The sequence below is a fragment of the Dipteris shenzhenensis genome, chromosome 27 (genome assembly GCF_047967505.1).
Source record: "Dipteris shenzhenensis isolate YYH24624 ecotype China chromosome 27, Dip_SZ_1.0, whole genome shotgun sequence".
Taxonomy (NCBI): Eukaryota; Viridiplantae; Streptophyta; class Polypodiopsida; order Gleicheniales; family Dipteridaceae; genus Dipteris; species Dipteris shenzhenensis.
This window is the reverse complement of record NC_141622.1, coordinates 45,884,031-45,910,452: the sequence shown is the minus strand read 5'-3', so window position 1 is coordinate 45,910,452 and position 26,422 is coordinate 45,884,031. Positions and strand designations below refer to the sequence as shown.

The 26,422-nt window shown below is 44.3% G+C and overlaps 1 protein-coding gene across 1 annotated transcript in view; it reads right to left on the bottom strand.

Moving 5' to 3' along the window:
• LOC147884384 (exocyst complex component SEC3A-like) overlaps nt 1-26,422 on the bottom strand; it is a 163,918-nt gene that overhangs the window by 95,692 nt on the left and 41,804 nt on the right. The window lies entirely within an intron of this gene.

Genomic DNA, 26,422 nt, shown 5'->3' with positions numbered 1-26,422 from the left:
ATCATAATTCATATAGTGTCATGACATGATATCACAATCAATATCTACCAAATAGTAGGTTTTGGGTTAGATACAAATGAGTCAACATACACATACAATCCCTCTATTATGTTATTGCTTAGACATAACGTGGCTATTTATGGACATTGATAAGAGAAACCGAGGGACTGAAAGCGACCACTATAATAGCTCTTCAACTCACAAACATAATAAGCGCGTCACAGATGAAACCCATGACCCTTATATTTCATCAACCTCTCAACCACTTGCAACATTCCACGCTCTCTAGACTGTGCTATGTTGGAAACATAATATTCACAAACACAATATAGGCAATCCTTCAAGGTGATTTCTCATAAAGACAAGCATACATAACATCTGACAAGAGAATCAACATTGAAGCTAGGGAGCGCTTCTCCCACAGGTCCAATCTTTGCTGCAAAATAGGAGCAGCTTATCAACACAAACCAGTCACATGCCATATTCTCTGTTTTCGACCCTCTTCTCTGCAGATTTTGGCCCCAACCTCTTCTAGAGAGTTGTAGAGCTCAATTTCAGCTTCGCAATTAAAAAAAGAGCTCCTAAATCCAAGTCTGCTGTTTTTTTTGGGAAGGTGCGACTGCTATTTTTAGCTGCATGCTCTTTACCCACACCTCCACTGGCCTATCTACCATTAGTTCCACTATCAACAATCCTTTCTACTTTACACAAATAAACTTCTAGTCCTAGCATGCAAACATGACCTAAAATGTATTATAGTATCAGTTACGCCTAGTTCCTACCACTAGCAGTTCAAAATCGGGGTCTTCGAAATCTACCTATCATTTTTGCCCCCCCTCAGCTGCGGACATTCTTGTCCAGCAGTCTCCTTTTGCTTTTCCTTGTTATCCTTCAAGTTAAAATGGAAAGAAGCCAATACATCTCCTCCATTGCTGACCATTATAAGCAGACCACCTGGATCAAAACCCATCTTATCCCCTATAAAGCACAATTGTACCCACCTGGATCAAAACCCATCTTATCCCCTATAAAGCACAATTGTACCCATCTCTTCCCTCTATCATATGACGGCCACACATGTTTAATGAGGCAGTGGATAGATGGTGGATAAAATAGCAGAAAGATGGAGTGGCATCCACTACTTGGGAGGGGTTTAAAAAAGAATTTAGAAAACACTTCTTACCTCCTGACGAAGCATCCCGAGCTTGGGATCAGTATCGAAACCTTCGTCAGAGAAATTTATCGGTGGCTGAATACACTGATAAGTTTAGAGAAAGTGTATTGAAAGTTTATGAACCTCTACCTCAGTCGTGGGTACAGGTAAAAGATTTTATCTTTGGACTGAATGATTGGATCAAGATGGAAGTTTGGGCTAAGTATGCGAGCATGCTAGATGAAGCAATTGCCATACCCTTCAACTATGAGGATGCCAAAGGAAACAGACCAAGTGGGTTTGTGCAGATTGGAACTCGGTACGAGTACCCGAAGAAAATTGGGTTTAAGAAAAAGTGGACTAGCAAAGGAAGTGCCTCACAGCCTAGTGGCCAAGCCAAGCGGGCGAAGCTAGTTGAGATTCCTTCTAAACCAAGTACCACCATTGGAGTGAAAAGAAAAGTAACACTAATGGCAGCCCAGGCTTGGTCAAAGTCTTCTTTAAACCCAGAGCAAAGAGAAAAAGCGAGGAGAGAAGGCTAAATGCCTCAAACTCCTCACGTGGAAGTGCTTTCGTGAAGATGTCTGCAACATTGTCATGTGTTGATACATAGATCATACTGATCTCCCCTGCATGTAACTTCTCTCTGACATAATGATAATGAGCCTCAATGTGCTTCATGCGAGCATGAAACACAGGATTCTTTGCCACTGCTATAGCACTCCGACTATCAGTGAGAATTGGAGAAGGATCCTCCAAAAATAGACGAAGATCAGCGAACAAACGTCACAGCCAAACACATTCAACTGTCGCTGTGAAAGCTGCCCTGTACTCAGCTTCACATGAGGAAGTAGCCACTGTAGATTGCTTCTTGCTCAACCAAGAAATGCAAGCTTGCCCAAAAAGAAACAATTACCACTAGTGGACTGCCTGGTATCATAGTCTCCAACCCAATCTGAATAATTGTAAGCATGCATATGCAAGTCACCCCCCCTAGGAAACATCAAGCCATAAGACTTTGTGCCTTGCAAATAACGAAAGATGCGTTTTATGGCCTACTAATGTGTTGTCTTTGGACTGAAATTCATTGTGCATGGCATGCATCCAATGCATATTATCCTTTGCTTCTTCAAAAGAGTCAGGATCCTCTTTATCAAGAAGAGTCCCTGCATAAGCTGTCTCAACTGAAAGAGCCCCCCCCCCACGTGCCTTACTGCACTACGAGTCCTGCCAAGCAATGGGGCCTCAAGCCTACTCTCCCTAAGAGTCTGTAGCAACCAATTCGGGACTATTTTGGCTGCTTGTATCTCTTTGAATCTCTTGCCTGACAACTTCATCCACAGTGCACATCCTGTGTAGGCTATCTCATGGGCTATCCATAGATGCCACTTATACCTTGGTATGAGCCTTGTAAGCCTAGTTATAGTCAGTTAGGACTATTGGTACAGTTAGTTTATGTACCATCTAGGTCAATTAGGACACTTAGTCCAGTTAGGGCAGTTAGCCCTAGGGTTTTGTTATGTTGGCTCCTCCACACTTCAATTTTGCAGCAATCTATTACAGCATCTCGTTTTTCTCCATTGTGCTTCCATTGCTTCCAACACCCAACAGTGGTATCAGAGTAGGTCGGGAATCCATTCCCTCAGCCATTGACAGCTTTCCCAAGCTGTTTGGCAGCCTCTAAAGCTCTCATTCTTGCTGGTCTTGCTGGTTTTCACACTCCCACGACTGTTTGAGTCCTTCCCAAGCACTTATGTCGCAAAAAACCTAATTCTGTCGCAAGAAGACCTCACTTTGGAGCAACCATTTTACAGCCTGCTGCAGCAATTTCGACCACACGTGTGACGCTACAGCCACTGTACGGAATCCGTACAACTGTATGGAACCTGTACGGCTCTGTTAGTCAGCATTTAATGCTGTACGAAAACTGTATGGCCCTGCCAGACATCATTTAATGCTGTACGGCAGCTGTACGGACCTTTTTGACAGCATTAATTGCAGTACGGAACTGCTGACAAGCATTGATTGCAGTACGGAGCTGCCTCGAGATGCATGCCAACTAGATTGACGATTTCTCAGCATTTTGGAGTGCATGCCAACATTTCGTAGCTGCCTCAAGCCGCGTGCCAGCATTTTGGAGCTGCCTCGAGCTGCGTGCCGGCGTTTGGAGCCTCTTGGAGTGTGTTGAAGTGATCTGGAGTCCACTCCTTGAGCCCATTCTTCCTCATTTGGCATCCCTTTGCCTTGGGCTGCGAGTTCTCCTCCATTGGATCTCTTTCTCTCCATTTCTAAGTACTCTCCTCCTCGTGGGAGCACTTTCTTTTGCTGTAATTCTCATTTCCAGCCCTCATTTGCTCGCATTCAGAGCCTTTCACTGCTGTCCTTCTGGGCTACATCATTGGGTAAGCCGTTGTTACATTGGTTCTTTCCAATTTCTGCTTCATTTGCATTTTGGAAGGCCTCATGTTGCCTTTGGGGATTTTTTCTTCCAACAGGTACACCTTGGGATAGCAAAGTCTTTTGCAAACATAAGCTTTGAAGCTTGGGCAGTTTTTTTGGCACTTGATTCTAAGAGGTTGCCTTTCTCTCATTTGCTTTGCCAGTTGGTGCATTTGCCTTGTATTTCAGCACCATGTCTGGTGGCAAAGATGATTTGTTTAGGCTGATTGGGGCCGATGACAAGCTTGATGGCACCAATTACCCCATGTGGTCACACATGATGGGACATGTTTTGGTTGCCAAAATCTATGGCATATTGTTTCAGGTTTTGAGGCCAGGCCTACACGCATTGTCACTGGTGCTACACCTGCCGCCTCTGCTTCTTCAGGTGATGGGTCTTCAGGTGATGGTTCTACTGCTACAGTCAGGACTCCTGCACCTCCTGCTCCAGGTGCTTTGCCTCCTTCACAGAAGCAAATCCAGTGGGATGGTCGTGATGCCAAAGCACATGCCTTGATTGCTCTTTCTTTTAGTAAAACGGGTTATTATCCCTCATATTCGGTCTTGCAAGACAGCTAAGCAAGCATGGGATCAGCTTGCATCTTTGTATCAGGTGCGGAATGAGGCGAGGGTTGCCTATCTCCACAGGCAGTTGAAAGGTTTAAAGCTTGATAAGGGTGGTAACACGGATGCCTATCTCACTACTGTGAAGGATTTGAAAGAGCAGTTGGCCAACATTGATGAGATTAAGCCTGATTCTCAGTTGGTTTCTAATACCCTTGATGGGTTGCCTGATTCATATCAAGGCTTTGCTACTACCTTGAGGTTAGTGATGCCAATCATTTCTCATTTGACCAGCTTGTTGCTCTTCTTCTTCAGGAGGAGCAAAGTCATGTGAATCGCAATGCTACTATGGCTAGTGATCAAGCATTTGCTACCCATCATAAACACAAAGGTAAAGGCAAGGTTTCAGCTGGAAAGCCCTCTCATTCCCATGCTGATCATTCACATGGTGCCTCTTCTTCAGGGGATAACAAAAAGAAGAAGAGATGTAACTATTGCAGGAAACCTGGGCATGATATTTCTGAATGCAGGAAGCGCATAGCATCTGAAAAGAAAAAGAAAGAGTCTGGTCTTGCACTATCTGGTTCTTCTAGTGCAAAAGATCGACATGAGTCCACTAATTTCGCACAAGACCACCATTGGGCTTTCTTGGTTACATGTCAGTATAATCCTGATGTTCATGATGCTTGTATGACAGTTTCAGATATTCGTGATGCTTGGTTCTTTGATAGTGGTGCTAGCAAGCACATAACTTCCTGCAGGAAGTTATTCAGCTCATTGGAGCTTACATCTAAGGGGGGCCGTGTCACATGTGCCAATAATGCATCATATACCGTGAAAGGTATTGGGCAAGTTGCTCTTACTTTTGTCTTTGGTGGTATTGTCACTCTAGAGCATGTGCTATATCAGCCATTGCTACATGTGGCTTTCAGGTTATTTTTTTAGGTGTGAGGTATGCAGTGTATGATGTTACACATGCCTCTACCCTGGTTTTGACTGGCACATTGTCTAGCGGTCTTTACAGACTTGATGCTTATGATAGATGTTCAGATGATGATGCTGCACTTGCCGATGCACATGCCTTTGCTATTAATTCTACCATGGCAGATACTCATTTGTGACATGAGAGGTTTGGGCACCTCAATCTTGGAGCCCTGGTGAAGTTATATAAGGAAGATATGGTTGTGGATCTTCCCAAAATGCATATGCCTACCAAACATGTTTGTGAACCATGCTTACTTGATAAGATGCACCGTGCTGCGTTTCCCAAGGATGGGAGAGTTGGTGCTTCACGTAAGCTTTATCTGGTTCATAGTGATGTTTGTGGACCCATGAGGGTTGCAGCTCTTGGAGGGTTCTACTATTTTGTTACTTTTATTGATGATTTCACCAGGTACACTTGGATTTTCGCATTGAAATCCAAGTCTGATGTTTCTTCATGCTTCAAGCACTTTATTGCCTTGGCTGAGAATGAGAGTGGGCTGCACATTGCTCACATTAATACAAACAGCGGGAGTGAATACATGTCGAAGGAGTTTGATGTTTTTTTGGCTTCCCGTGGCATTAATCATCGATGCACGGTGCCTTATACTCCTCAACAGAATCCCGTGGCTAAGCAGAAGAATAGCTCAACGATGGAAATGGCCAAATGCATGTTGAAAGGCAAACATTTGCCTAACAAGTTGTGGTTGGATGCGGTCATGTGTGCAAATTACATCTTGAATAGATGTCCTACAAAGGCATTGCAAACTATCACACCTTATGAGGCTTGGACGGGTCATAAGCCTTGCATTTCCCACATGAGGACTTTTGGATGCTTAGCTTATGCTCATGTGCCTTCACAGAGACGCACTAAGTTGGATGATAAAGCTGTTAAATGCATTTTTCTTGGGTATAGTTCAGAGAGCAGGGGCTATAAGCTATATCAGCCCCGCACACGCAAGTGTTTTGTCAGTCGGGATGTTGTGTTTGATGAATCTTCCACTATGCCTTTGCTGGACTGTCAAAAACAGCCCGTTGTTGATGCCCCGGACATATTTGACAACTTGATGCCTTTGTTTCCATCCGATGCTCGGGATGATGTTCCATACGAGGTTGTCCCCCCTCCATCTGTTAGTCATTTACAGCCCTATGTGCATGCAGAAATTCAGCCTGATATGCCTATCATTGATCAAGATCATTTGCACTGGGCTCTTGACCAAGAAAGAGCAAAAATTCAGGAGCCTAAAAAGGTACCCCGTTGGCTCGTTGACACATTAAAAGACAGCAAACAAGACACCCCTCTGCCAGCCCGTACGAGAGCAGCTGTCCGGAAAGAGCATGCTAGTTTTGTTGCTTATGCTTTGGTTGCTACAGCATGCAATGAAGAGCCATTATGTCATCAAGATGCCTTTCAAAATGATTGTTGGCTGAAGGCCATGCAAGCTGAATTGGATTCTATCCATCAGAATGACACTTGGGAATTGTGTGATTTGCGTTATGGCAAGAATGCCATTGGAACTAAGTGGGTTTACAAGATCAAACGGAAAGCTGATGGTTCAGTGAACCGTTACAAAGCCCATCTTGTTGCTAAGGGCTATGCTCAGCAGCATGGCATTGACTTTGAGGAGACTTTTGCTCACACTTCCACCATTCGCATTGTTATTGCCTTTGCTGCCCACTTTCATTGGCAGATACATCAGCTTGATATTAAGACAGCTTTCCTTCATGAGCATTTGCAGGAAGAGGTCTATGTTTCCCAACCTCTTGGCTTTGAGGTTGACGAGTCTGAAAGCAAGGTATGCCGCTTGAGAAAGACCCTCTATGGATTGAAGCAGGCACCTCAGGCTTGGTATTCGAGAATTCATTCACACAGACTTCGCATTGAGAGCGGCAGAGCAGAGCGACTACCCACGGAGCGGCGCATATGCACACTATGTGACATACAGGAGGTTGAGACACAGGAGCATTTCATCTTCAGGTGTCCTATGTACTACGAGATCCGAGGACGTTTCCACTGCCTCTTCAGAGATAGTTATGGGATTTTAGCCCATTTCCTCTCCTACCCAGACCAGCGGTGTTTGGCAGGTTTCATTCATGAGGCACTTAGACACCGCAAGAGGATACTCCAAGCACGGAGACAGGCGCAGACTTCTTCCTCGGTTGATCCCTCTCAGAGCTCTATCACGGAGTTCTTTCAGCAAGATCACATGGACCCCAACGAGACGAGGCCTCGACATGACCGTGACCTGGAGCCCAAGACCCGACAACTCAGACAAAGGGTCGACACACAGATCACACTTGGAGACATCCCCTCCTTGTTTAGAGTCGAAGCCCGACCGACGGGGGTCACAATAGCCCTGGTTAGATGCAGAGCTTAGACCAGGAGACGTGCCAGGACCGCACCTCTGAGTGACCGACAGCACTCTATTGCCGACTTCATGCCTCCACTGCCTCATCCATCCTGATATCTTGCTGTTGCTGGGGATGATGATGATATTGATGATGATGCTGAGATTGATATATAGCCGAACATCAACATGACTATGTTGTACTTAGGACTTAGGACTTAGTACTGCCATTCTGCATTTTTGCATTTTTTTGCATCTTGCATTTTGCATTGGTATGGACGCTCGTTTAGTAGCTCCACTACCACAGCTCGTTGTATCAGGATTTTCACAGTCTCATAGACCTTCGAAGACTTAAATAAACTTTCTTTCTTTCTCATTTGCTCACACTTGGCTTTCAGAACAGCCCTACACAGGCTACTCTTTACATCCACAAGCATGGGACAGATTTGCTGATTTAAGTCCTTTATGTGGATGACATGCTTGTAACTGGGACACATGCTCAGCAAATTGCAGATTTTAAAGTTGATTTGCAGCAGACATTTGCTATGTCTAATCTTGGTCTTCTGCACTACTGTCTGGGCATTCAATTTGTTAGCAGTGAAGGGGGCGTTTTAATGTCACAATCCAAGTACATTGGACAGCTTTTGCAGTGTTTTCAGTTTGAGGTTTGCAAGCCAGTGTCCACACCATTAGAGACTGGTTTTCACTTCTCTTATGAGGATGGCAGCAGTACATGTGATGTTACTCTTGGTACATAAACTAATTGTACCAATAGTCCTAACTGACTATAACTAGGCCTACAAGGCTCATACCAAGGTATAAGTGGGATCTATGGATAGCCCATGAGATAGCCTACAAACCCCCCTCCATGGTATGGGCTGAAGTATCCTGGGACCTGGACATGGCTCAGGATATCTAAATATCTAGTCTCATGGTTGCACATGTTCGTCCCGTAGGATATAGCAACTTATGACTGTACACAGAGTACAACAGATCAAGTTAAAAAAGGTACCAAGTTTAAAGCTTGCCAAAAAGCCTCGAACTTAGGTCGAGGTAGAGCCTTCGTAAAAAGATCTGTCAAGTTGTCTTCAGTGGGAACATAAGACAACTCAATATCACCTATTGATAATCGCTCTCTAACATAATGATAGTGAACCTCAATCTGCTTTGTGCGAGCATGGAAAACTGGATTCCATGCAACAGCCAAAGCACTCTAACTATCAGTGAAGATGACGGTAGGAGCAGTCTGATGTGCACAAAGATCTGCAAGTAGCTTCCGAAGCCAAACACACTCCACTGTAGCTGTAAAAGCCGCTCTGTACTTAACTTCATAGCTAGAATTAGCAACTGTACTCTGCTTCTTGCTGAACGAAGAAACACATGAAGTACCAAGCATAAAATAGTTGCCACTGTGTGACACACGAGTGTCAAAACAACCAGCCCAATCACTATCAGTGAACCCATGCATGACAAGTGAAGTATGAGCCCCATAAAGAAGGCCTAAATGTTGAGTGCCTTTAAGATATCTGAAAACACGCTTCACGGCGTGCCAATGGTGCATAGATGGGCTGTGCATATATCTGCTCAACTGTGAGACAGCATACTGTAGATCAGGTCTCGTATGGCATAGGTAAATCAAACAACCAACTGCCTCTATGTTAGGACACTTAGTCCAGTTAGGGCAGTTAGCCCTAGGGTTTTGTTATGTTGGCTCTCCCTTGAGCCTCCACACTTCAGTTTTGCAACAAGCTATTACAGCATCTCGTTTTTCTCCATTGTGCTTCCAGTTTTGAGCTTCCATTGCCTTCCAACACCCAACACCCTGTGGAGGTACAAAATCAGCCTGTGGCTGAATCCGGGCATGTGGATAAGGAGCAGGTTGCTGTAAATTCTGATTTTCAACATGAACCTTAGCTGAGGAACCAAATGCTATAGGAAGCATCCCCTTAAAAACATCATCTGAAAAAGCTGGAATATTAAATTCAGCATGTGTATGTGCTGAATTTTCAGAAAATATAACATCTCTACTAACAAAAATCTTACGTGAAGCAGGATTGTAGAGACGATAGCCTTTGCTTTGTGAACTATACCCAACAAAAATGCATTTAAGTGCCTTATCTGACAACTTATGTCGTAACTCCACAGGCGCGTGGGCATATGCGACACAACCAAAACCTCTGAAGTGGTCCACTGAAGGCTTTCTCCCATGCCATGCCTCATAGGGAGTGATTGTCTTCAAAGCCTTTGTGGGAGCCCGATTCAAAACATAGTTGGCACACATCAGGCCTTCAAGCCAAAACCTGTGAGGCAACTTTTTACTAATAAGCATGCATTTATCCATCTCCATAAGAGTGCAATTCTTGCACTCAACTTTGCCATTCTGTTGAGGTGTAAGCCTCACTGTAAGCTAATGCGTGATGCCTTTCTCCTTCAAAAATGCCTCAAACTCATGAGACATATACTCTCCCCCTCGATCTATGCGAAGTGTTTGCACCTTGAGTCCTGTCTCGTTCTCAACCATAGCCACAAAGTGTTTGAAATGCAGAAACACTTTTGATTTAGCCTTAAGACCAGAGACCCAAGTGTAGTTGGTGAAGTCATCTATGAATGTAACATAATAGAGATAACTCCAAAAAGCAAGTGTCCTCATGGGACCGCAGACATCACTGTGAATAAGCTGTAATTTGTGTGTAGTTTTTATTGCACCATCCTTCTTGAAAGCAAATCTATGCATCTTGCCAAGGATGTAACCCTCACATGCATGAGGAGGAGGTGACTCTTAAGGAGGCAATGCATCAACCATGTCATGCTTCTGAAGTGTCATTAAGTTGCCATAGCTCATGTGCCCATACCTGGCATGCCATAACTCCGCATTCTGCATTGCAACAGTCGAATCTTTTTTCATATAAATCAAGCTGAAAAAGACCCCGAAACAAAGTGCCTGACAACATCAAAGCATAGTCATTCTCATTGTCTCTGACTGCAAACTTAGCATCATCAAATACAACCTGAAATCCTCCTCTATTAAGAGAGGACACTGAAAGCAAATTCTTCTTTAAGCCTGGCACATAGAGAACATCTGAAATTCTGAAAACTTTGCCATCAGTGGATGTGAGAATAATGTCCCCCACTCCACACACTAAATAAGAACAATTATTTGCACAAGTCACCTTCTTTTTAGTAGGTGGAGGATGCAGAGATGCAAACACGCTCTTCTTAGAAGTGGTGTGCTTTGAAGCACCACTCTCAAACGAAGTATTCAGTGTCTCATTGACATTGAGAGAGCATGCATCCTTTGAAGGATCATAACTGCAAGTCAAGAAAGCATGAGGATCATCATCATTAGTGGCTGTAGCATCTGAACTACCCACTGAAAAATCTGAAGTACAAGAAAGAGAGGCATAGTGCTCTTCCACAAAGTTGGCTGTAACATCTCAACCATCATGTGAATGAGGAGCTGATGCATCTAACACAGCCATACCTAAATCCCTTTTCTTTTCTTTAGCTATGCGCTTCTTGCATTCACCAATATAATGACCTGGCTTCTTGCAGTAGTAACAAATACCCTTCTTTTTCTGCTTATCTGCATCACCCTTAGCCTTATAAGAGGGCTGTCCTAAATCAGCTTTATGCTGATCTGCAGGCTGATTGGCATGTTGCTTTTGCTGCCCTTTTCCCTTGGGCTTAAACTTGGAAAGCATGGCATGCTCGCCAGCCCGGGTTGCCATATTTCTTCGTGTCTTCTCGTCCTGCAACACAAGTGCTACCAACTTGTGAAAAGAGAGAGGATTGCTGCCCCCCTTAATGACAAATTCAGCGAGGTGTGGAAACCAATATAGGACTCAGGAAGAGAATTCAAAGTGGTGGTGATCATCTCTGAATCCATGATGACTTCATCAATATTCAGCAATCGCTCCCTCAAATCCTGAAGCTTTGTGAGGTGAGTATTCATGGAATCTCCCTCATTCATATGCATCGCTTCAGAAAGGAAACTCTAGCATCATTTCTTGCTGCAAACATACTCTCTAATATCTCCCAAGCTGCCTTTGATGTCTTGCATGACTGAATGTGAGGTATAATGAACCTCTTGACACAGAGAAAAATCACAGATAGAGCTTGTGCATCTCTAGAATCCCATCTTTTCTATTCCGCTATGGGAGCTCCTGGAGCGGCAGCTCCAACTACTTGTGCTGCATTTTGACCTCTACCCCTGCCTCCAGCTATAGGAGTGACAGGTGTGGTGGTCTTGCTTCATCTCCATTGACTTAATCCCAAAGATGTCTGCCAACCAAGATATTGCGAACCATAAAACTCCACAAGGAGTAGTTGGTGCCATCCAACTTATCCTCCTGTGTGAGGACTCCGAACACCTCATTGGGATTGTTCTGAGCCATTTTTACCAGATAAACTCAGAAATACAGCAAACTGAACAAAGTAAAATCCCTTCCTGGGATGCAAAATGCACAAGTAAAATTTGCCAAAGAAAATCTGCCCACAATGACAAATACTGTCACAGCCATCAAAGGCTCAAAATGCACCACAATGCTCTGTTGAATGCGCAAAAATCTGAAATAGAATCTGCAAAAAATGACAAAAGTCTGCAAATTGACTCACACTGAGTCCAGCACTGTGCTTGCAAAACTCCAACATGGTCTTTTAACTACCAAATTGCATCTGAATGCCCAAAGCCCCAATTTCTTCAAGGAAATTGCATCCAAAAGAGGACAAATTAACTGAAACCCCCAAAAATGCCTGAAATTGCAGTTCAAAACTAAAAGCCCCAAATTTTGAGGTGAAATTGCAAGCGAAAGAGGGCCAATTGACTAAAAGCCCCAAATTTGCAATTTGTCTGCCAAAGTTTCAAATGTGCTCCCAAAAACTAAGCCAAACAATGGATGTATGCACAAGAGCCTGACAAAACTCTTTCCAATATCCTCCTGCAAAGAAAACCCTGCAAAAATGCAACTTTCCTAGTCCACCTACAAAGTGACCAAATGTGAACGATGTTTCACCTTCAGTCACCTTCAAACTGTACGGACTGGCAGTACGGAACTATCAGTACGTTTGAATGCAGCTGTACAAAACTGTACGGTGTAGCCTGTACGGTCAAAAATCCGTACACCTGTACGGATGTACAGAAGCTGTACGGCAAGTGTACAAAAGTACGGCAGAATCGGGTCAGTCGTACTGTTGTACGGACAATGTACGGCACTGATGGCGACTACCTGCAGTATGGAGTACGGAGTACAAATGGCAGCACAGATGTAGGTTCGCTATAGGTACACTAACAGTACGGGGCGACGTGCAAGTACGGACGGTGAAACTGGCCTATACGAACGGCATTGCACGTCTCGTTGATGCACCTGAGTCAACATACCACACATCATTGCTTTCTTCTGCACTTGCCACAGAATTGGTCATGTGTTGTACGGATGTTGTACTGCGGGCTTTACGATGGAGCTGTACAAACAAGAGACTGAGAGCTGGAAGCTGGGAGCAAGTCCGGGAAGAAGACACTGCTTTGATACCAAATGTGAGAAAAATGGAAGCAAGAGCAAGAGTGAGCAAGTAGAGAGTGGACTGAGCGTAGGGCACTCCCAAAGTGTACTAAATGAAGTAAGTACAATGAAAGAGATGAGGAGTTTTGTCTAAGTGACAAAACCCTATCTAATCACTAACCGTAGTTAAAGATTACACTCTGGTTAGGAGGAAAAACCTCTAAGAGGGAAAAGTGCCCCTAACACACTTATTACATTACATTGGCCACTGCCTAGAATACACTAGCAAGATTGTAGAGACCGTACCCCTTGCTTTCTGCACTGTACCCAACAAATATGCACTTAATTGCCTTATCTGACAACTTATGCCGAAATTCAATGTAACCTGATTTCTCTTCTCTCGCTTCTACTTACTGATCACGGGAGTAGCACCATGATTATCCACCCAGCCAATTCTACCAAGGCTTCCCAGCAAGAGAGAGAGAGCTGTCTCAAAATCACGTAAATCCATTCTCCACTTCTCTCACTAGCCTTGACAGACCCCAAATCCCTAGATAGATCTAGATGCCACATGTCATCCCTATAGGGCCTTCCTAATGCAACATTTCACCCCTCTCTTGGGATGCATTTAATTCCTTGCCCCTAGGCACAATCTTTGCACTAGGCCCTTGGTCTCAGATCTATCTAGTCTGGTGCTATCAGCCCTCACCTAGGACCTTGACATTAATCCCTCCCGATCATTTACATAAAGCGCAAACACATATATTACAAAGATAGATCCTATAAGGGAAATGTCGACTGATTCTTCCGAGGTCATGCTACCTCGGCTAGAGCGTAACATTCCTTCCCTCTTCAGACATCAGCGTCCTCGATGATAAAGTCTGGAAACACTCTCCGCAACTGATATACGGATTCCCAGGTAGCTTCGGATAGAGGCTGACCATGCCATGCAACCAACACCGTGGGTATCTTCCGATTTCGTATTTGCATTGTTCCTCGGTCCAGGATTCTTGTTGGTTTGCGCCTTGCAATATCCTCTATCTCCTGAAACAAAACCACACCTTCGATTAGTGAGTCACCAGTATGTAAAAATTTCTTTAAACGTGAAACATGAAAAACCGGGTGCACCTTACACCCCTGTGGCAATTCTAATTTATAGGCTACACTGCCTATTCTCTTTAGAATTAACCACGGCCCACAGTATCGAGGTGATAACTTAGCACACTCTCCTGAAGTCAACGACTTCGAGTGCGAAGGAATTCTGAGAAAAACTTTTTCTCCTTCTTCAAATACTCTTATAGACCGATTTTCATCCGCATACACCTTGGCTCTATCCATAGCCTGGCGGATATTAGCTCTCGCAAGTGCTAGCATCTCCCGCATCTGAACTACAAAGTTCGCGGCACTAGGCACTTTCTGAGGTACTCCAACTATAGTCGGATTGGCTGGTTTATAACCATAGTTCAGTTCAAACGGACTGAACCCAGTAGATGAATGTTTTCTATCATTGTAGGCAAACTCCAACAATGGTAACCACTTGTCCCATGTATGTTGCCTCAATGACACATATGCTCTCAGCATATCCTCTAAAGTCTGGTTGACTCTCTCCGTCTGACCATCCGTCTCAGGATGATCCCCACTACTCATTCCTAACTCAGTCCTCAGTGTCTCGAATACCGCTGTCCAAAAGTGACCGGTAAACCTGACATCTCTGTCTGACACTATGGATCTAGGCAATCCATGCAGACGAAATATATGTCTAATAAATAAATCCGCTACTTGCGGGGCACTAATAGACTCTCTAGTCGGAATGAAGTGAGCCATCTTGGTTAGACGATCAACCACCACAAGGATAGAATTATACCCTCCTTGCGTTGCAGGTAGTCCTACAATAAAATCCATGGAAATGCTCTCCCACTTACTTAGTGGTATTTCCAAGGGCTGTAAAAGTCCGGGTGGCTTCACCCGCTCGGCCTTACTTACCTGACACGAGAAACACCGTGTCACATATTCATGAATATGCTTTTTCATCTTTGGCCAAAAGAAATCTCGCTTCACGAGATCATATGTCTTCTCGACACCTGGATGTCCCGCACACGGGCTATCATGGCATTGTCGAATGACTCTCTGCCTGAGATCATTCTGACCAGGTACTACAACCTTGCCATTTCTAACTAGCATACCATCCCTTATGGTATATCTTGCATAAGTTTGGCCTTTTCTGGATGCCAGGTCATCCTTTTCATTTTCCTCGGGTTTTAACACATGAGCTTAGGCCACAAGCTCTGGACAAACTCGTCCACCTTCTGAGTTTCTCTGATCTCGGTCATTAGAGCACTCTCTAATACCGTGAAACTCAGGTTGTGCATAATGCGAGACAACGCATCAGCCACCTTATTGTCTTTTCCTCTTCGGTACCGAATCGTTAAATTAAACTCCTGCATGAGCTCTGCCCACCTAGCTTGGCGGCCCCTCAAGTCAGGCTGTTTACAAAAATGTTTCAGAGTATCATGATCTACATCCACATAAAACTCTGAACCATACAGATAATGCCTCCATGTTTTCAAAGCATGGATAACAGCATACAACTCCAATTCATGAGTTGGTCAATTCCTTTGAGAGGGAGAAAGCTTCTTGCTTTCAAAGGCTACTGGCCTTCCCTCTTGAAGGAGGACTGCTCCTACCGCAATGCCACTTGCATCGGTTTCTAGGAACAACGGTTTCTGGGGATCAACTATTTTTAACACCGGTCCTGAGACCACAGCTTGTTTTATGGTGTTAAAACTTTCCTGTTGATTCTGTCCCCAAATAAAAGGTACTTTATCTGAGGTCAGATCAGTCAATGGCGATACTATTTCGGAATATCCTTTGATATGCCTTCTATAAAACTGGACAAATCCCAAGAATGATCGCAACGCGGTCAGACTCTGAGGGATTGGCCAAGTCAGTATCGCAGCCACTTTCTTCAGATCCATTTCTACCCCCTGTGGAGTAATTATGAATCCTAAGTACTCAAGCCTAACCATACACAGTATAGTTTTCTTTTTATTCACGTAAAGACTGGCTTTCCTCAAAGTACTGAACACTATCCTTAAATGTTCACGATGCTCAGTAATACTTTTACTGAATATCAAGATATCGTCAATAAAATGTACTACGAACTTTCCGATATACGGACGTAGTAAATCGTTCATAAGCATGACGAAGGTCGCTGGAGCATTGGTAAGTCCGAAGGGCATTACCAAAAACTCATAATGACCAAACCTGCTTCTAAAAGCGGTTTTATGCACATCCTCGGCTCTAATCCGGATCTGATGATAGCCGCACTTAAGATCTATCTTGCTGAAAATCACGGCTCCATGTAATGCATCTAGCAAATCATCAATCCGAGCCATCGGATACCTGTGCTTAACAGTGATATTATTTAATGCTCTGTAATCTATACAGAGGCGAAACGTATCATCCTTTTTCCTCTTCAATATCACTGGTGAAGCAAAAGGTGAGAAACTTGGTTGAATCTGCCCCAACTTGAGGTATTCTTCCAGTTGTCTACGCACCTCCGCTTCTTCAGTAAAACTCATTCTATAGGGAGGTCTATTTACAGGTTCTGCCCCCGGGATCAATTCAATCTTATGCTGAACATTCCGCTTTGGAGGTAACCCATAAGGTAGTTCATCCCTAAAACATTCAGAGAACTCCTCTGTTATAAGATTAGCCAACTTGGCCATCTCATCACTTTGCGTAACATCAGTGCTAGTCGAAGAATCATTCACCGACTCTACCGATGCGGTGCAAAGGTATAAAAACTCTACTTGAGCCTTTCTGATTTCCATTACGGAAACCAACGGTCCCTGAGGTATATCTTTTCCACCTCGCAAGACATAAAGCACATCATTCATCTTGAATTGATATACGTGCTTTTTCCAATCAATGGCTGGATTCTTCCTAGAATGCCACGCCATTCCCAGGGCTATATCCGCATGAGCAAGCTTGGTTATTTCAAAATCAAGCTTCTCAGCATAGTCCTGAATCCGAAGCTCCAACTGGGTAACCCTTTGGTCCCATACTTCAGTTGAACTTCCATCGGCCATCCTGACTGTATACGCATAGTCAGATGGACTTGTCTTTAATTTCAGCCTCTTCACGAGCTTGGAGTTAATCACATTGTGAGTTGACGCTGAGTCAAACAACACAATGACATCATGACTGGCCACTTGCCCTTTCATTTTGATTAACTCCGTATCATTGAAGGCTGTATACCCCGTTGCTGCGGGCTTAGATAGGATGTTATCAGGTGCACTCGTCACTAACTTAGTAACAGACACACAGAACAAACAAGGTACTAACCTCTGAGAAGATCCCGCTAGCTGAATCTGCATCTCTTCCGCTCTGGGACTTCCCTGCATCTCCACGTCGCACTCTGAGATTACCATCTCAGCCATCCGACGATCTTTATTACGTGGACAATCTCTCCACTGATGAGGTTGAAGGCAACCAAAGCATAAGCCTTCCCTCCTCGCTTTTTCCCTTTGTTCCGGGTTCAAGGGAGACTTAGACCAAGCCCGGGCTGCCATTGGAGTTACTTTTCTCTTCACTCCAATGGTGGTACTTGGTTTAGGAGTTTCAGCCGGTCTCGCCTGCTTGGCTTGACCACTCGGCTGCGAACCACTCCCTTTACTAGTCCACTTCTTCTTAAACCCAGATTTCTTCGGATACCCATACTGGGTTCCGACCTGTGCAAACCCACTTGGCTTGCTGCCCTTGGCATCCTCGTAGTTCAAGGCTATAGCTATTGCATCATCTAGCGTGTTCGCGTACTTAGCCCGAACTTCCATTTTTATTCGGTCATTCAATCCAAATATGAAATCTTTCACTTGGATTGATTGAGGCAGGGGTTCGTCAACCTTCATTACACTCTCTCGAAACTTATCAGTGTATTCTGCCACTGATAAATTTCTCTGACGCAGGTTCCTATATTGATCCCAAGCTCGGGATGCCTCGTCAGGAGGTAAGAAGTGTTTCCTGAACTCTCTTTTAAACCCCTCCCAGGTAGTGGATGCTATACCGTCTTTTTGTTGTTTAATCCACCACCGATCCGCCGCTCACTAAACATATGGGTGGCCTCGCGGATCTTTTTGATGTCATTTCTGATCTCACAAATGGCGAACGCCTCGTCCCATTTGTGTAACCAGGTCTCAATGACATCGGAGCTACGGTCGTTCATCCGACCAGAATACTTTTCCGGTCTGTAATTGGCAATAATTGGCACTTTAGCCTTCCTAGGCTCGACCGTATGGACACTAGACTCCGGTTCCATTGGAGCCTTTCCCTTCTCCTCTCGAGAAGGTCTGGCAGACATACTCTGTAGTGCTCTCCTAAGTTCGGACTGCCCTGCATTGGCTTGTAACTGCTGTGCTAACAACTGTTGCAAAGCATCTTCCAGCAATGCAATCCTGCCAGATAACGTATGAGCTACTGGGCGCGATCCCTGCCGGGTCGGCCGGACTCCTGATTCACCAGGGTCCCTCCTAGAAGCCCCTTCCTCTGCTTCCATTAAGTTCAGTAGGTGTTTTGTTTTGGGGCTTTTTTTTTTTTTTTTTTTTTTAAACTCCCCTAGAACACTGTAATCACAAGCTGACACAATTCAGGGTACTGACACTCTGAACACAATTCCCTATACTAGGGAATTCCTGCAATCCCACATGCACACTAACTACGCATTTGACACAGGCATATATCCGAATCCCGCTTTTCCCTATACTAGGGAGATTCCTGCAAATTAACTCAAACTCAAGTATACAGGCATCTGCACAATCTGTCCCTGCTACAGCATCAAACTCTCATGCATACTTATCACTTACGAGATCCTACTCAAGCAAGCGGAGCATCAACAAAACTAATCCGGGAAAAAAACACAGAATTGACAGAGGTCAAAGAGAGCTCCCTGGTCGATTGCTCCCGCTACACGGGTTGATCAACTGGATTTTCACGCATACAGGTATTCTGAAGCCTGTAGCCTCCTCGTAACTTCCTGATCGTGAGTCATACGTTTCTGCCAAAGCCTTTTGCAACGTCTGAATTAACTGATCGGCGCCGTGCCTTCAGAGGTCTCTATTCCGTCAGGCTTACGTGCCTTCAAAGGTCCCTGTTCTCCGTTCCTGTCGATGACTCTCTCCCATCCCACGGACTTTTCACCTGCGCTGACGATCTACTCTCCGTCGTTCTGCGCCAATCTACCAGCCCACGGACTAATCACTCGTCGTCAGTGCGCTACACAGCGTCGTTGCAATTATCACCTCACCTATATTCTGGGATCTCCACGTGAGCGCCGATCGATGCCTTCATTAGACCACGAACCATCACGCGCCGCCTGTCTGCGCTCTGGTCTTTCGACGACCGTCAACTTCACACCACGCTCACGTTGGACTTCTTGTCCAAGCCCAAAGATCCCATCTCGCTGTTCGTCGCCACCGTCGGGTGATTCGCCACCACCGCACACCCACGCTCCACACCTTTCCCCTTCGCAACCTTAGGCTCTGATACCAAATGTAACCTGATTTCTCTTCTCTCGCTTCTACTTACTGATCACGGGAGTAGCACCATGATTATCCACCCAGCCAATTCTACCAAGGCTTCCCAGCAAGAGAGAGAGAGCTGTCTCAAAATCACGTAAATCCATTCTCCACTTCTCTCACTAGCCTTGACAGACCCCAAATCCCTAGATAGATCTAGATGCCACATGTCATCCCTATAGGGCCTTCCTAATGCAACATTTCACCCCTCTCTTGGGATGCATTTAATTCCTTGCCCCTAGGCACAATCTTTGCACTAGGCCCTTGGTCTCAGATCTATCTAGTCTGGTGCTATCAGCCCTCACCTAGGACCTTGACATTAATCCCTCCCGATCATTTACATAAAGCGCAAACACATATATTACAAAGATAGATCCTATAAGGGAAATGTCGACTGATTCTTCCGAGGTCATGCTACCTCGGCTAGAGCGTAACATTCAACTGGCACATGAGCATATGCAAGGCATCCAAAGACACGGAAATGATCCACTGAAGGCTTTCTCCCATTCCAGACTTCATAGGGACTTTTTGTTTTCAAAGCCTTAGTGGGAGACCGATTTAAGATGTAGTCGGCACACATTAGACCTTCAAGCCAGAATTTGTGAGGCATGTGTTTGCTTTTCAGCATACATCTGTCCATCTCCATAAGAGTTCTATTTTTCCTCTCAGCTTTGCCATTTTGCTGAGGGGTCAGCCTCACTGTGAGCTGATGCACAATACCCTTGCCTTTCAGAAAAGCATCAAAATTTGCAGACAAGTATTCCCCACCTCTATCTGTGCGCAATGTCTGTATCTTGAGTTCAGATTCATTTTCAACCATGGCTGAAAAGTGTTTAAACACCATGAACACTTCTGATTTGCGCTTCAGCCCAAAGACCCAAGTGAAATTGGAGTAATCATCAATAAAAGTAACAAAGTAGAGATGACCACCCAATGATGGAATCCTCATGGGACCAGAGACATCATTGTGTATAAGCTGTAATTTTCGGACAACTTTAACTGAACCATCCTTTAGATGTTAGGCAAATCTTAAACTTTTTCTTACCTTTTCTGATCATGATTCTCTCAGCTCCCCAATCTTGTTTCACTCTTGCAACTCTCAGCCAAAAAGATCAAGCTGAAAAAGCCAACGCAGCAGAGTACCAGATAATCTCAAGGCATAATCATTTTCTCTGTCTCGGACAGCACATTTGTCATCCTCAAAGATGACCTGAAATCCAGCCCCTGTTAAGAGTGGACACTGAAAGGAGATTCTTGGTGATACCAGGCACATACAAGACATCTGAAAGTCTGAAAACTGAGCCATCAATGGCGGTAAGCTCAACTTCTCCTGTACCACGTACTGAATATGACGAGTTTTTGGCAACAAGTGACTTTCTTACCAACGGGAGATGGATGCAAGGAAGTGAAGAGACACTTCCTAGAAGTGATATGCTTGGAAGCACCGCTGTCAAAATACCAAGTATTCAGTGTTTCATTGACACTGAAAGCTGATGCATCCGCGAAAGGATCATAACTGCAAGTCAAAAAGGCATATGTATCATCATTACAAGTGGCTGTACTATCCCGAGCATCTGGAGCAGCCAGCCTAGAATCTGAAATGCAAGATAAAAAGGCATAATCCTGTCCAACAAAGTTGGCTGCAGCATCCCCACTGTCAGATGCATGAGGAGCTGAATCTGAAACAGCCATACCGGAGCTGTTTTTCTTCTCTTTTGCAAGCCTTTTCCTGCATTCTGCAATGTGATGACCTAGCTTTTTGCAGTAATGACAAAAACCCTTCTTCTTGGGCTTACTTGCATCATTCTTAGCCTTTTGTGAAGGCTGTCCTGACCCACTGGAAGGCTGATTTACTGATGTCTTTGCCTGTCCCTTTCCTTTTGACTTGAACTTTGAGAGCATAGCTTGTTCACCTGCACGTGAAGCCAAGTTTTTCCTGGTCTGCTCTTCCTGAAGCAGAAGTCCTATCAACTCATGAAAAGTGAGAGGATTTGCACCCCCCCTCAATGATAAGTTCAGCGAGGTATGAAAGCTGAGATAAGTCTCAGGAAGAGAATTCAGAGTGGTGGTAATCATCTCTGAATCACGAATAATCTCATCAATGTTCAATAATTGCTCTCTGAGATCCTGTAGCTTTGTGAGGTGGACTGACATGGAGTCACCCTCTTCCATATGTGTATTACTTAACTCTCTTTTCAAGAAAGATACCCTAGCATCATTCCGGGCTGCATACATGCTTTCTAAGATATCCCACGTTGCCTTCGAGGTCTTACACGACCGGATATGTGGAATGATAAATCTTTTCACTGAAAGAGAGATGCATGACAAAGCTAAGGCATCCCGTGAATCAACAGCTGCACCAACAACCTATCCTGCAACTACACTCTGTGCAGGACCTCTTCCACCTCCTTGTTGGGGAGGGGTATTAGGTGCCATACCTGTTGGTCGGATCTCATCCCCATTCACATAATCCCATAAATTGTGAGAAATCAGAATATTGCGTACCATAAAACTCCATAGGGAGTAGTTGGTACCATCCAACTTGTCTTCCTATGAAAGACCACCGAACGGGAAATCATTCTGATTTTGCTGGGCCATATCTGAGAAAGAGATTTTAGCAGATACAAAACTGAATTCCCTTACTGGGAATGAAATGCACAACTCCCAAAAAACACAGCCAAGCACTGGCTGTAAATGCAACTCAGATTTCTACACTTGCACTGTCAGAAATCTGTCCAAGCATCAAAAACTCTCCAGAATCTGCCAAAAGTGCTGCAAAACACTTCAAGAAAGGCAGTGTGAAATCTCCAAAATTGCTTCTCCAACACAAAAGCCCCAAAATAGACCTGAAATTGCAACCAAAAAGGGGCAAATTGAACAAAAGCCCCAAATGTTGCACAAATTTTGCTCTGACTGCAAAAGCCCCAAATTTTACTGCAAAATTGCAGTGTAATTGTAAAAGCCCCAAATTTAACAAAATGCCCAATTCACAGATTGTGCTCAAATCTGTCCAAAGATTGCTCTGCCAAACAATGGCTTCTTGCAAAGTATGCGCCTACAAAAGAACCTTGCAAGTAGAACCCTGCTCAAAAGTCCTGCAAAAATGCGAATTTCCAAGCCCACCTTCAAACTGTACTGCAGTTGTACGGAAATGTACGGAAGATGTATGAACAACCGTACGTACTGTACGGCAAGCAGCAGCTAGCGATGTACGGAGGATCTGTTCCATACAGCTGCGTACAAACGATCCTCCATACAGCTGTACAAACGATCTGTACGCAGCTGTATGGAACTGTACCGATAACCGCACAGTCTAGCGACGACTTGTACGGCGATGATGTACGGTACGGAAGGAGCTGCAGGAGTTGTACGGACTGTACTGCGAACCAATACAGAGCTAGTGCATGGAGTTGCACTACAGCGTACGAAATCCGTACAAGGTACGGATGACGAGCAGATCTGGTACGGCGATACAGCGTACGGTGCTCCACGAACTATTTCGAGCTGTACGATGACGATGACGAATGGCAACGCATGTAATATTCAAGACTGTACAGAATCAGTCTATACGAATTGTACGGACGATCTGTACGGAAGGTGAACAGTTGGAGCTGGAGCTGGAGCTTGTGGGCTGGGCTGGAGCTGGAGGCAAGAAGCAGAAGAGCAGGGTCAACCCGCTCTGATACCAAATGTGAGATCGGGAGAGAGAGCAAAGGTGAGAACTGAAAACGGGAGAGAGAGAGAGCTGAAAGCTTAGTTGCAAATAGATGAGTGTAAAAGAGATACAACTGACGGAGTGAGATAAGGTTTTGCCCTAGTGACAAAACCTTAGTAGTCACTAACCATAGTTAGTGGACTAACTGCGGTTAGGGGGAAAAACCTCTTAAAGAGGGAAAAGTGCCCCTAACTAGCTTATTAAATTACATTGGTCACTGCTGAGTTATATCTATAATTCTAACACACAACAGCATGGCAAACATCAACAGCATCTCCCAAGTGCATCAAGCTACAAGGCACATCATCATTGGAAAAAAAATGTCCATTAGTTCCCGCACTAAACCCAAGACATATAGCATCATCCAACCCATCTGAATCCCAACAAATCTATCAACTTTGAACACTACTATTATCATTATCAAAGCATAACTCTGAACCCATGCATGGTCCTTGACCGTTGCATCGTTAAGCATAGGCTCTTCCACATCCCATGTATCGCTTCACACATCTGCATCATCATGAATGGGCTCCAACAACAAAGCATCATCAAAGGTCACATGCACATCTTTATCTGCATCAAACAAAGGCCCAACACATGCTTCACATGCATTTGCAATCTCCTGTGCTTCATCCTCTTCTTGATCATCAAGATCTTCATAAATATCAATCTCTATTCTCTTTTCATGCCACTCTTGTGCTTGAAGCATTTGCACCTATTCTCCACTAATAACCTACTTGGTCATTTTTTCCATATCATCATGATCTCCGATATATGTAGGCACTCTAGTCATGCTTTGCTTCCAAAGACTGTAAGTATCCCTCCATGAAGCCACTTCCAAATCAAATAGTGGATTCTTTGGACTTTCCTGGAATCCCAATTGTCCCAATCTCTTCATCTTCCATTCCTTCTCTCGTACATACCATACTTTCTCATCAAAGCGAAGAGGGTTCTTCTCCGAATGTAAAGCTGCTCTCCCATGATTCATCCTATGCTTCATCCTCTTCGTGATCATCCGTATCTTCATAAATATCAATATCTATTCTCTTTTCATGCCACTCTTGTGGTTTGAGCATTTGCACCTGTTCTCCACTAATAACCTGCTTGGTCATTTTTTCCATATAATCACGATCTGTGATACCTGTAGGCACTCCACTCATGCTTTGCTTCCAAAGACTGTAAGTATCCCTCCATGAAGCCACTTCCAAATCAAATAGTGGATTCTTTGGACTTTCTTGGAATCCCAATTGTCCCAATCTCTTCATCTTCCATTCCTTCACTCATACATACCATACTATCTCATCAAAGCGAAGAGGGTTCTTCTCCAAATGTAAAGCTGCTCTCCAATGATTCTACGATTCAAAGAAATGAATCAAATATTGGTCAACATCTTGGTTCGGCGCATGTTGATAATTGCATATCTCCTTCCAGTTTCCATTGGGGTCTCTTTCCCGAGCAAATTGATCTAAAAATGCAGCTCTCACTTCCCTATATGTGGGCTCTTGGGCCTCTCGAAACGTTGTTGCATGGTTTTGTATCCATGCCTTGGCTTCACCTTTCAAACAGTAACTCAAGATCTACAACAACACCTCTAGTGTATTCCTATCCTTCATTAAAGCTGTGAACTCCATCTCTTCCTCAAACTTGGCAACATATTCATGGGGTAGTCCCATGAATCTAGGAAAATCATGTGCCATCTCTGACTTGCAGTTTCACCCTCGCCTAAGTTCTTCCCATGTCACCACAGTGCCAAGGATATCTCCTTGTTGGGGGCTCTAAAGCAGTGATAAGAAAAACCAAGGGACTATAAGTGACCGCTATAACAGCTCTTCAGCTCAGAGACATAATAAGAGTATTCCAGATGAACCCATAACCTGTATATTCCATCAACCTCTTAGTCGCTTGCAACATCCCACGCTCTCTAGATTGCGCTGTGCTGGAAAAATAATATTCACAAACACGATATAGGCCATCCTTCAAGGTGATTTCTCATAAAGACAAGCATGCATAACATCTGACAAGAGGATCAGTGCTGAAGCTAGGGAGCGCTTCTCCCACATTCCAATCTTTGCTGCAAGATAGAAGCAGCTTGTCAACATAAATCAGTCGCATGTCGTATTTTCTGTTTTTGTCCCTCTTCTTTGCGGATTTTGGCCCTAGCCTAAGTTGTAGATCTCGATTTCAAATTCGCAACAACAACAAAAAAGAGCTCCCAAATCCGAGTTACAGATCAAAAGTTATTGCAAAAATAGTGACTGCTACTTTTTTTGGGAGGTGCAACTTCTATTTTTGTATGCATGCTCTTTACCCACGCCTCCACTAGCCTATCTACCATTAGTTCCACCATCAACAATCACTTTCTACCTTCATGTAAATAAACTTCTAGTCCTAGCATGCAAACATGACCTAAGATGTGCAATAGTATTGTTAGAGATATCATAGCCAAAGAGTGTGGTGATGTGATGTGTTGGTGTGTAGTACTAGGAGTTCTAGTCCTTGTTCATGTGTGTGAGCCATGTGTGAGTGCGACGTGTCATTCTGGTAGTTATCCCATATACACTTGGTACATGTGTGTTGTGCTTAGCCTGTATAAGGCTGTCATACTTGATGAATGAATGAAAGCCTTCATTATGTCTTCATTTGAGTATCACTTCTTCACTCCCTAGCCTATCTCTCTCTTGCTCACACCATGTTTCTAACATGGTATTAAAGCAGGTTCACCCTGCCATAACTGACAAGTCATCCTAGACCTAACCCTAATCCAAAATCCTAATTCTGCTCAAACCTTTCTTCCTGCAGCCAGCAGCCTCAGCCCTGCACATTTCCACCTCAGATTCAGCCTCGTTTCTGTCTCCTTTCAGCTGCTTTCTACCCTTTTAGGGTTTCTGCACACCCGCCATCTTTTCTGCCCATTACGCCTCTGTTTGGCAGCCCGTTAGCTCTCCTTTCTGCACGCGTAGCCTCTCCATTTCCTGCCCTTCATAGCCGCCTCTCTGTTAGGAGCAGCACGAGTGGAAATTCGAGCCATTTCAGAGCATTTTCATTCAGTCTTTAGGGTTTCCAGGCCACTGCAGCAGAACAGCCCATCCACGTGCATTGGTTGCAGATTTTCGAGCCATTTGGAGGACTTCTCAACCTGTTTTGGAGCAGTT